The sequence below is a fragment of the Crocodylus porosus genome, unplaced genomic scaffold (assembly GCF_001723895.1).
Source record: "Crocodylus porosus isolate Cpor-Errol unplaced genomic scaffold, CroPor_comp1, whole genome shotgun sequence".
Lineage (NCBI taxonomy): Eukaryota > Metazoa > Chordata > Crocodylia > Crocodylidae > Crocodylus > Crocodylus porosus.
In genome coordinates this window covers 33,404,075-33,417,175 of record NW_017728907.1, presented here as the reverse complement: position 1 = coordinate 33,417,175, position 13,101 = coordinate 33,404,075, and the positions used below count along the sequence as shown (strand labels likewise).

Sequence of the window (13,101 nt, the reverse complement as noted above, 5' to 3'; positions counted from 1 at the left end):
CACCTTACTGATTTCATAGTTTCATAGTGCTTAGGGTTGGAAGGGACCTAAACAGATCACCAGGTCCGACCCCCTGCTTCGGGCAGGAACGAGTGCTGGGATCATAACACCCCAGCCAAATATCCAGCCTCCTCTTGAAGACCCCCAAGGTAGGAGAGAGCACCCCCTCCCTTTGGAGTCCATTCCAGAGCCTGGCACCCCTAACCGTAAAGTAATGCCTCCTGATTTCCAGACTGAACCTTCTTTCTAACAATTTGTGGCTGTTATTCCTAATAACCCCTGGTGGAGCCCAGGGGAACAGAGCCTCCCCCGATTTCCGCTGGTCCCCCCGGTGAGTTTGTAAACAGCCAGCAAGTCCCCTCTCAGCCTTCTCTTGTGGAGGCTGAATAGATTCAGGCCCTATAGCCTCTCTTCATGGGGCCTGGCCTGCTGCCCCTCGACCATGCGAATGGCCCTCCTCTGGACCCCTCTCAAGGTTAGCCACATCCCTCTTGAAGTACGGCATCCAGAACTGGATGCAGTACTTCAACTACGGCCTGACCAATGCCGCATAGAGGGGAAGGATCACCTCCCTGGACCTGCTTGTGATGCATCTGTAGATGCACAACAAGGTGTGGTTAGCTTTACTGACTGCTTCCACACATTGGCAGCTTATGTTCATCCTGGAGTCAACAGTGACTCCAAGAACCTTTTCTGTCACCGTGTTGATGAAAAGGGTGTTCCCCAGTCTATAGGTGTGTTGCTGGTTCCTTCTCCCTAGATGCAGTATCCTGCACTTGTCTGCGTTGACTTGTCTGCATTTCATGTGTGTTCCTTTCTTAATTTTACAATGACATTTCTAAGCTATAAAGCACTTTACTGTATATTGAGGCCAGTTAATTTTTCATTGTTTGAGCATATTTACTGAGGAGAAAATATAAAAATAAGTGTTTTGGTAAAACTCATGTTATTAAAATATGTTGTCAGTGAACTAGACTAGCGCTTCCCAAACTGACATTGTGCACCACCAATTTAAAATGATGCAACCTTAAGTATCATCAGCAATTTTTTCAGTTCATCCTTAAGTACTACCACCAAATTTTTGTCTTATAAAGTAATTATAATAAATATGTTAATGTGTACCACTGACAGGTTGTCTATACCACTGTTGGTACATGTACTACAGATTGGAAACTGCTGAACTAGAGAATAAGGATGTTGTTGATCATTGCAAAATTCCAAGAACAGATGCAGCTATACACAAAGTATATTAAAAAATGAATTACACTTGTATGCATATTTCATTTAATTTATAATGAGAAAGAAGTTGATTTTCTTATATGCCATGGGGTTCCCACTGAATCTTTGGAACTGAATTATCAGATGTTGTTTTTGTTGCAAGTATCCATTGTTGATCAATAGGGGAGAGGGGAAGGTCCGTTTTGTTTACTTCCTCCTTGTGAATTACAGACAATTCCAGAGGTTGACTCCCTTTGTGTTCTGTGCAGAACATTACCTTTCACATTAACACTGTTGCGTGTGGGGGTTGCAACTTTTGATTATGCTATGCAAATTTTCTAAATTTGTTCAGCTTCTTCAGCCTGGACCTGAGGAGGAAAAAGCCACTCTAGTTGTGGAGTCTAGGTGAGCTCTGCCCTTCATTAGTGAGATATGATCTCTGGAAACATCTAGCTGACCTGAGTCAAATAAAGACTTTTTTCATGAATTGTGATGTTGCTCAATCTCTGCTGAAAAGCACACATACTGTCTTGATTTGTTTTTCAAATAGGTTAATGTATATTTTTAATCGTGACATTTACCTAAATTGCTATTTATAGAAACTTGGAGAAGTTATTTTAATTCTCTCTAGCAAGCTTAAACATTCACTTGTGAATGCAAATTATGACCATATGCGTTTGTTTCTCAAGTCAGTTTTTCTTTGATGGGAGTTGAAAATGTAGGTTGCTGATTATTATCCAAATGTAGATGTGGCACATTTTTTAGTGATATTTTGAGAGCCAAAGCATGAGCTCTTAATATTCCAAAGAAATTCTGTTTTGTAAACTCAGCTACCACTACAGCATTTTCTAGGATTGATACAGTCTTTTAAATTGAATATTTTCTCTGTTAAGTTATTAAGTTGTTAAATTAAACATGGTATAATCATGATCATTGTTCATCAGAATGATTCACTGGTTGAACACCAATCTTTCAGTATATCAGCAGGTCTGGATCTGCAGAGAGCAAACCAGGACAGCCAAGGCTGCGATGGAACTCCAGCTAGCTACAATTATCAAGGATAATAAAAAGTCCTTTTTTAGATATGTGGGGAGCTGGAGGAAAAACAAGGGCAACATTGGACTGGTTTAGCAGTTGTCCCATCTGCTAAACCAGATGGGACAACTGACAACCGATGCCCAGGAAAAAGCAAACTTGCTAAATGGGTACTTTGCATCAGTTTTTCATCAGTCCCATGGGACGCCTGGGCCCACTATGGGTCAGGGAGGCCTGGGTGAGGGAGATTCCTTGCCCTCCATCGAAGCTGATCTCATGAAGGAACACTTTGACAGGCTGGATAACTTTAAGTCAGCCAGCCCTGATGGGTTACACCCCAGGGTACTCAAGGGGTTGGCAAGCATCATAGCTCAGCCCCGGCATGAATCTTTGAGAACTCTTGGCGCTCTGGTGAAGTGCCTGAAGATTGGAAGAGGGCCAGTGTAGTGCCTATCTTCAAGAAAGGGAGGAAAGTAGATCCGCCAAACTACAGGCCCATCAGCCTGACCTCTATCTCGGGGAAGGTCTTGGAAAAGATTATCAAAGAGGCCATCCTTAACAGCCTAGCTGACGGCAATATCCTGAGGGATAGCCAGCATGGGTTTGTTGCAGGTATGTCTTGCTTGACCAATCTCATTTCCTTTTATGACCAGGTGACCTATCACCTGGACAAGGGAGAAGAGATTGATGTCATATATCTTTAAAAAAGGCTTCAATTTGGTATCCCATGATCACCTCTTGGCAAAAGTGGCTAACTGCGGCCTTGACCTCACCACAGTCCGCTGACTGGGGAATTGGCTCTGTGGTAGGACCCAGAGGGTGGTGGTTGACGGAAGCCAATCATCTTGGTGTGCAGGCACCATTTGGGTCCCTCAAGGCTCTGTCCTAGGGCCTATACTATTTGACATCTTCATCAGTGATGTGGACGTTGGTGTCAGAAGTGGACTGGCCAAGTTTGCCAACGACACCAAACTCTGGGGTAAAGCATCCACACCTGAGGACATGAGGGTGATCCAGGCAGATCTTGACAGGCTCAGGAAATGGGCAGATGACAACCTGATGATATTCAACACCAAAAAATGCAAGGTTCTCCACCTTGGGAGGAAAAACCTGTAGCATGCTTATAGGCTTGGCAGTCCTACAGTGGTTAGCACTACATGAAAGAGGCTTGAGGGTCATGATTGACCACAAGATGAACATAAGCCTTCAATGTGATGCTGCAGCTAGTAAAGCGAGCAAAACGCTGGCTTGCATCCATAGATACTTCTCAAACAAACAGTGGGACATCATTCTCCCATTGTACTCTGCTTTGGTGAGGCCGCAGCTGGAGTAGTGCGTCCAGTTTTGGGCTTCACAATTCAAAAAGGATGTGGAGAAGCTTGAGAGGGTGCAGAAGAGAGCCACGTGCATGATCAGAGGTCAGGAAAACAGAACTTATGATGAGAGGCTGAGAGCCATGGGACTCTTCAGTCTAGAAAAGCACAGGCTCGGGTGATCTGATGGCCACCTAGATGTTTATCGGGGTGTTCATCAGGTTCTGGGGGAACATCTGCTCACCAGAGTGCCCCAAGGGATGACAAGGTTGAATGGTCACAAACTCCGCCGCGATTGAGTCAGGCTGGACATAAGGAAGAACTTCTTTACTGTCTGAGCCCCCTGAGGTTTACAATAGACTGCCACCAGAAGCGGTTCAAGCACCTACTTTGAACACCTTCAAGACACATTTGGATGCTTATCTTGCTGGGATCCTGTGATACCTGCTGACTTCCTGCCCATGGGGCAGGGGGCTGGACTTGCTGATCCTCTGGGGTCCCTTCCAGCCCTGATGTCTATGAAATCTATGAAAATCTATGAAATCAGAATCCCCTTAAAGTATAGTCTTCCCAAGGAATATCAAGTGTGTGGAAGCACTGTATTGCTGCATATACCATGAAAGGAGACTTTCAATATAAGTAGACTTTCAGTAGACTTTCATCCCTTGGCCCATGAGGTCTGCTGCCTCCCAGGGGCCTGTATCGGGGATGTAGCTGAGAGGATCCTGAAACTTGTCTGGCCCTCTGATCACTACTGCATGCTCCTCATCCATGTGGGCACAAATGACACAGCTCGGAGCAATCCCAGCCAGGTTATGAGTGACTAAAGGACTCTGGGGGTGGGGCGCAAGGGGTTGGGGGTGCAGGTAGTTTTTTCCTCAATCCTCCTGGTTATGTGTCCTGGGCACATTGATGAGGTCAATAGAAGACTGCAGTGCTGGTGCCATTGCGAAGGCTTTGGCTTCTTTGACAGTTAGCGCACACTTCAGAGGTGGAGGCATTGGTCTGTTGGGAAGGGATGGCCTGCACCTCACTGCAGTGGGGAAGAAGCTCTTCTCTGGCAGAATAGCTGACCTGCTTGACAGGACTTTAAGCTTGCGGGGGGTGGGCAGACAGCCACCAGTGCAAACACACCAAGTGACAACCTCAGAATTAATAAGTCATTCAGGACAGGGAACACAAATGAATTCCCAATGGAACTCACTCCTACCTCAGCCCAGGGACAGGACTCTTGTACTGTACTGGGAGGCCTAGGACCTCTGATGGCAGACTTAACAAATGCCAGGAGCCTGGGGAACAAACAGGAGGAACTGGCCCTCCTGCTAAATAAAAATTAATACAATCTCATTGAAATAACAGAGACCTGGTAGGACTCTACCTATGACTGGACCACAGGACCACAGGTATAGATGGCTATACCATGTACAGGAGGAATCGTGTTGCTCTCTATGTGAAGGAGCAATACACTTCCCTACAGGCGCTCAATGCATGGTTGTCACGGGTGACTTCAGCTACCCTGATATCTCATGGGAGGAGCACTCTGCCAAATCTGATTGGTCATGTAGCTTTCTCACCTACATTGATGAACTGTACTTGTCTCAAGAAGTGTATGGGCCAACAAGAGGTAAGGTGCTCCTGGATCTGGTCCTGGCCCAAGAGGATGATTTAGCGAGCGACCTGGGAATTGAAGGGAAGCTGAGAGGCAGTGATCATGAGTCAATCACTTTCTCTATCCATCGCAAAGCTGGCAAATCAGTCAGCAATGCAGAAATCCTTGATTTTAGGAAAGCTAACTTTCATAAACTTAGGAGGCTGGTTGTCGAGTCCTGAGAAACCAGGATCTAACAGAGAGGGGAGTTCACGATGAGTGGTTGCTCCTTAAGGACGCGATCCTTGAAGCACAAGGAAAGTTCATCCCAGCCTGTAAGCAAAGGTAACAAAAGGGCTGCGTGACCCCCGTGGCAAAATAGGGGACTCATGGACCCACTGCATCTGAAAAGAGAAGCTGACAAGGTTTGGGAGTCAGGTAGCATCACCAAGACGGATTATTCGACACTGGCCCGCATCTGTAGGGAGCAAACTAGGAAAGCCAAGGTTGAAACTGAACTGCAATTGGCTCCAGAAATAAAGGACAACAAAAAGTCTTTCTTCAAATATATGGGTAGTCAGAAGAAAAACAGGAGTAACATTGGACCCTTGCTAAGCCAAATGGGGCAGCTGACACCCAGGAAAAAGCCAATCTCCTTAATGATTACTTTGCATTAGTCTACCACCAGCCCAGGGGGATCAACCTGCCAAACAAGATGCAGGATTGCCAGTGTATGGGCAAGCACACACCAATCATTGGCAATGATCTTCTGAGGGCACACCTTGAGAGGCAGGACATACACAAATCAGCTGACCGGGATGGAATGCACCCAAGAGTGCTAAAAGAACTGGCGGACATCATAGCATGTCCAATGGTGAGAATATTTGAGGCCTTGTGGCATTCAGGGGAGGCTCCTGAGGATTGGAAGAGAGCCAGTATGTGGTGCCCGTCTTCAAGAAAGGGAGGAAGGAAGATCCAGGGAACTACAGGCCAATCAGTTTGACCTGAATCCCTGGAAAGATATTGGAAAAAACCATCAAAGAAATGATTAACAGTAGGCTAATGGAATGCAAGATTCTGAAAGATAGCCAACATGGCTTCATTGTGTATAGGCCTTGCCTGACCAATCTCATTTCCTTCTATGACCAGGTGACTTTGATATCATCTACTTGGACTTCAAAAAATCCTTTGACTTGGTCTCCCATGTAGTCTTCGTGGTTAAACTGTGGAACTGCAGCCTCGACAACTTCATGGTCCAATGGCATAGGAACTGGCTCTGTGGTTGGACCCAGAGAGTGATAGTCAATGGAACCATGTCAACACGGTACATGGTGACCAGCGGCATCCCCTAGGGCTCTGTACTTGGACCAGTACGCTTTAACATATTTATAAATGATCTGGATTCAGGTATCAGAAGCAGACTAGCTAAATTTGCTGATGACACCAAACTATGGGGAAGTGTGGTCACACTAAAGGATAGACTGGAGATTCATGCCAACCTGGACAAGCTTGCAAGGTGGGCAGATCAAAACCTGATGGCATTCAACATTGAGAAATGTAAGGTTCTCCACCTTGGGAGGGAAAAAAAAATCCACATTATACTTATAGGCTCGGCAGTGTTACACTTACTAGCAGCATGACTGAAAGGGACTTGGGGGTCACGAATGACCACAAGATGAACATGAACCACCAGTGCAATGCTGCAACTGGCAAAGCAGACAAAACCCTGGCTTGCATCTATCGATGCATCTCAAGCAAGACCCAGGAAGTCATTTTCCCTCTGTACGCTGCCTTGGTGAGGCCACAGCTGGAATACTGCATCCAACTCTGGGCTCCACACTTTAGGAAGGGTATGAAGAAGCTTGAGAGAGTCCAGAGGAAAGCCATGCACATGATCAGCGAACAAGAGAACAAGTCTTATGAGGAAAAGTTGAAAGGCATGGGACTTTTCAGCCTGGAGAAGCAGAGGCTTGGGGGAGACTTGGTGGCAGCCTATTAGTATATAAGGGATGTGTACCAGGAACTGAGAGAACGACTGTTCACCAGGGCACCTTAAGGGAAGACCAGATCTAATGGTCATAAACTCTGGGAAGACCGTTTCAGGCTGGACATAAGAAAAAACTTCTTTACCGTCCAAGTCCCCAAAGTCTGAAATAGACTCCCCCCAGAAGTGGTGCAAGCACCTACTCTGGACACCTTTAAGATACACTTGGATGCTTATCTTGCTGGGATTATTTGAACCCAGCAGCCTTCCTGCCTGCCCCTTAGGCAGGGGGCTGGAGCCGATGATCAAGTGAGGTCCCTTCCAGCCCTAATGTCTATGAATGCTGTGAAATCTATAATTTGTTTCTAAAGTCTCCTGTAACCAGTCAAATTCAGAATAAACCAAAACCCTGGGTGAAATTCAGAGTTGGTATAAACTGAAGTGACTATTAGAAATAAAGCAACTGTTGCAAAATCAATTAAATCGCACCCCTTTATCTCGGGTCTGACTTTGACCTACAGACTATATGCCAAATTCAGTTCTGTACAGATAAGTAAGTAAAATGCCAATATGTAGTAGCTGATTAGGACAGTTGATGAAATTTTACATTTCTCTTCTACGGTACAGAAAATAGACACATTCCCTTGATAACTAGTATTTCCAAAGAGGGCTCAATTGGCAGATTCATCATATGCTTTTAGATGAATGAATCTTAAATTCTAGTTTCCATTGATAATTACTGCTGCCCTCTCATCTTTGCTTTTGTGTTTGGAGGAAAGATTCAGCTTGGCTTAGTCTATTAAAAATAATTTCCTGTCTCACTCATATCTGGGAATAACATGTATATTAATTCAAAGCCCTCATTTATTTTTAATGTAGTGTCTAGAGTTGGCTACATTCATCTGTGAAATAATTAATTTATCCACAGGAAAGGGTACAGCACCAAGTAAGAGCTGTCCAAGATTCCTATATTTCTGGACCACTGGTAGGGATAAGCTGAGTTTCTGCGACCTTTGTAATGCTGTACATCTCTGGCAAAGCCACTGACTAGTGTTAAGAGTGGTGCTTGTGCATGCCTACTAGATAATGAATCCTAACTCATTTCATATAAGCCAAGAGGGCAGTAACTTTCACTTATTACTAAATAGAGTGGGATTTAAACTGGTGATGACCTAGTGGTGAAAGAATTCATTTTCCAATACCAGTCTCTTATTTTCTATCCTTGCAATTACAATATAGAGCAAACTCATACTAAAAATAACAGAGAACTTAATAACATGCTCTGCTGAAACAGATTCTTGGTACTTCCACAGTAGTTGAGGTGGATTACAGAAGGCACAAAGCACACGTCATAAACTCCTATAATTAAACTTTGGACTGTAACAATTTAAACATTGTGGGATTGGGAGGGAAAAGTCGTCATCTCTGAGTTTGACACAGGGAATTTAACAGAACAGTTCACATTTTATGTTCTTACTTTTCAAATCCACTTAAAGATCCCAAACCTACAGTGAGCTCCATGTAGGCAACCTTCTCCTTCTTCAGAGACAGAGAGGGCTTCCATTAACTTGTTTGCGATGGAACTACTAGTTCATTTGACTTAATGGGAATCAAATTGACCTCTTTTTTTAGAGAGAAGCTTTGTTGTAAGGTATTTCCTTCTTATGATTGATAAAATGATTAATGAAATCAGCATCATGTTGGAAAAATAAAACTAGAACAGAAATCAGCATGCTTATAATTCATCAGTCAAGACCCTCCCCCACTGCCATTTTAAACTGTATGCTTTATATTAAGTGGTTTTCCTTTCTTATCTGTAACACCAGAAAATCTTCTCCTGAAAAGGCTCTTGCACTGTTGCCTAGTTACAGCATTGTTATGCTTGTTATGCATTTCACCTTCTGAATAATAATGAGGTGTATTTTAGGAGTTCCCTGTTAGTAATGTGAGCATTTTTATACGGTGTGAGGCAGGAATATAAAATAATACCAAAAAATGCAACATAGAAAAATATGCCTGGCTGCTTAGGAAAAGGTTTTGCCTTTTTCGAGATAAGAAAAAACAAAACCTATCCAGATGTGTATAAATCCTTATTTTTAATCTGTGCTAAGAAAGCAAGGAGAATTTGAACAAGAGTCAGGGTTCTCCATGATACTGGAGATACGATATTCTTGCCTTGCCTTGTGAAGGAAGTACAGGCAGTCATTGACTTTCAATGTTTTGAGTTATAATGTTTCACACTATGTGTTTATAAATTGACACCCTGTTTCAACTTTATGATGTCAATTTCGACTTTACAATGCTTGATCCAATGTGATGCCATGGCAGTGAACAGGTTCACTGTGTCGCTCATCTCCCTGGAGAGCATCTGTCCAAACTTCCTTGGACACTTTCTTTAAGAAAGCAGACAAGACTCCAGAAAAACCTGCAGCCAAGACTCCTGAGAAGACTCCAGCCAAGAACCCTTGAAAAAGTCCAGCAAAGTCACCTCAAAGAAGTCCTTCCAAATCAATATGATTACGATTTATAATATAAATACATTGATGTAGCTATATTACTCATCTATAATTGATCGAGTACAAAATTCTGGGGTATTTATAGTGAAAACAGGGTATCGGGCCTTGGTTTAGGAGCCAATCCTCCATTTATAACATTGTTTCTTATGAGAAAATTGGTTCCGAGTTACAATGTTTCGACTTAAGATGTGGTTTTCAGACACCAATTGTGTCGTAAGTCTGAGGACTGCCTGTATATATAAAACTAGATTCTTTTTGAATGCCACAGTGTTAATCTAGTTTCTGAGCACAATTTTATGGCCTGCATATATTAATTCAAACCAAGCGATGATAGTTGTCCCTTCTGGCCTAACTGTGAATATTTAAAAAATCAAGGAAGCTAAAATCACTAATTTTGCATTGACTGCTGCTTATATTTTCTGTGCTCTGTACCATTAAACATGGCCTCTCACTGCCTCCTTCTCATACCTCCCATTTACAAATGAGTTGAGCATGAGGTTGCACAACACTACTTCAGGCAAAACAGGAGCCAGAACTCAAGCCTCTATTATGTCAGGCCCATGTCTCATCTTTGTTATCTCTTGGACAGAACATTTCAATCCCATGAATTTGTAACTACTTTTTTAAGTGCTGGGTATGTTTTCTTCACAGAGACAGGAAACCAAGAACCTAATCTTCACAGAACCCAAGAACCTAATCTCCAGGATTTTGTTGCCTTATGTGTTCTGCAACATGACAGTGTACATTAATGTACTAATCTGGGGTAATACAACAATGTATTTAAGTGTCTCATATTCCCATGAGGTGGGTCATCTACTTTATTAACATCCTGTTAGCTGAAGTAGTAGAGGTCCATGCTGGGACTCTGCTTGCCCACAGTTTAAATATTATTGGTCACCCCTAAGAAAGTGACTCTTTAGTTTGGACATAATGGAGTTTCTGTTTTACCATTTTTATCTTTGAATTGTTACTTATTTAATTTGCACGGTGAGAAAACTTCCTTAAAATCAGTTTTCATAGTTTAAAAATGTACTGTCTGACAGTTGTGTTGCACATATTGTCCAAGAGACGAGGATTTTTTGTAATCTCTTTCATTGGATTAACTGTATAATTAGAAGAGCTGTTGAGCAGCCTTTTGAGCACCAGGTACCCTTCCTCAGATCTGAAGGAGAAGCAGATTCAAGTTGAGCTAAATATCAGTGAAGAGACTCCATGCAAATGCACTCAGTCTGCCTGGATAAAAGATGTCACAAAGAAGCCTTGCCTCTTGGACAGTTTCTGGACAATCATGGCTACAACAGTGTTTCAACCCTACTTTAAACATGTTGGTAATACGACTTCCAGTAAAAGTTGAAGGGTGATAAGTATGGGCAAAACAAGTAAACAGAGTATGGCCTTTGAAATGTGTAATGAACAGAAGTAAGAAAGTGCTGTTTTTCAGATATCCTTTTAGTGTTACTGCACTTGAAATAGAAGATAAAAGAGTGTTCAGCCCACTGGCCAGATCTGACCCCCAGTGTTGGGTCATTTGGCCTGGGGGGCTCCCCATGGGTCCAAAAATGTGGTGGTAGGGATGTGGTACAGTGGTGGCACCTCTCTGCTTCTGCCAAATTTCTGAACCCATGGAGAGCTCTGGACACCAGATAATGTGGCTTTGAGCACCGGATTGGGGATGCAGGCCAGTGCAGGCCCTGATTTTGGTGCATGGGGGTATGCCCATGGACCAGCCCCATGCCACTCACCTAGCCCACAGGGCCAGAAGACTGAGCACCACTGTAGAAAAACCACCATGTACATCTAATGCTAATCTTAATGCTGTGTGTTTGCATTATGAATATAGTGTTGTTGTTTCAGAGGTGAAACTCTCTTGACAACAAATTAAGCTCTGTGGGTAGGAGGTTAGCAGCCAAATAGTAATTTAGCTCTGTTATTTGCTTTTCTTATTGAAGTTACTAAATAGACTCCATGGCGGAGAAAGTACCACCTTCTTTTGCAGAAGTATCAGGAAAAGAAGTCTCAAGCTATAAAGATGCCTAAAACCAAATCTGACTGCTGCTGCATGTTGGTTATGGGGAGACTCTTGAAAGACCAGCTACTACTAATCTTACTTTGAAATAATTCTACTTAAATGCTGGCAAGAATTAACACTGCAAAAATCCATGACTAGTATGGTGGGAAAATTAACAGAATTTTCTATTTCTATATATCTCAGCAGTTGATATTAAAGTTAGTGAAGCAGGGAATCTTAACGATAGAAGACAACCTTCAGTAGAGCAGAAACAGAATACAATTCTACTGGTTTTATGACAAGACAACTGGAACTATTGGAAAATAATATAAAATAGAAATAATAGATTTCCACCTGTGCTAGTAAGCAAGCAAGTGCAGATTCTACTGTCTGTTTGTTTATAATGAGGAATCTTCAATTTGTTTGTTTTATTTTGATATAGAAAAGTATTTTTTATTTGGTGAAAAAGAAATTCAGTTTCCATCAGAAATATTAGATCAACAGTGAAGCTATGATTATGTCTGGCAAACAAGGTTCTTTGGGTGAATATGATATCTTTTATTAGGCCAACTTAAATAGTTGGAAAAAATTTTTTAGCAGGCTTTCAGGTTTAAAAACCCTTTGTCAGGCAGAGGAAGCCGCTGCATTTGTGGTGCGCTCTTCCTGGATAGAATGAATAGTCAAGAAGAATAGTCATCCAGGAAGAGCACACACCAACTGCAGAGGCTTCCTCAGCCTGATGAAGGGTTTTTAAACCCAAAAGCTTGCTAAAAATTTTTTCCCAACTATTTAAGTTGGTCTAATAAAAGATAACAGATTCACCTGAAGAACCTTGTCTGCCTATGTCGTTAGACCAACACAGCTACAACCTACACCCCTATAATTATGTTTGTGCATTATAAAGCCAAGATAACTGTGATGATTATATAAAACAGATCCTGCAATGTAAAAATGTGTTGTTTTTTCTTATACTAAAAATATAAAAAGAAAATGGATTTTAAAGGAAGGACTTTCAAGATGGAGTATGGGCATCTTTGGGACACTAAATTTATGCAGAATTCATGGAGGAAAATAGGTATTCAAAATTTTAAATTCTGAACTTTCCTTTGGGCTGATGTTGGTAGCAGTACTTACAACAGAAGATATTCTGCAGTTGTTTCTGTAGCAGCTTGTACCATGTTACCAGAGAGTAAGGGAGTTTAATGTAGTAAATGTATTGCTCAAAATCCCATGTAGGACACAGGTGAGCTGTCTGCTTTTTTAAATAAATTGGGCTGCCATGTGTGATGTGTGTTGCTGGATTGGTGTCTGGGTCTCCTTTTTAGCTTTAGTTTTTAAAATGTTGATATTTCCAACGATGTTCAAAGATATTATCTGTCTCTAAATAAAGATTCTGCTCCCTGTATGCTAAAAATCAGCTCCCTCCAGACAGCCTCTGT

At 42.4% G+C, this 13,101-nt stretch overlaps 1 protein-coding gene across 3 annotated transcripts in view; it reads left to right on the top strand.

Moving 5' to 3' along the window:
* Nucleotides 1-13,101, top strand: part of FNBP1L (formin binding protein 1 like) — a 67,357-nt gene that overhangs the window by 27,001 nt on the left and 27,255 nt on the right. The window lies entirely within an intron of this gene.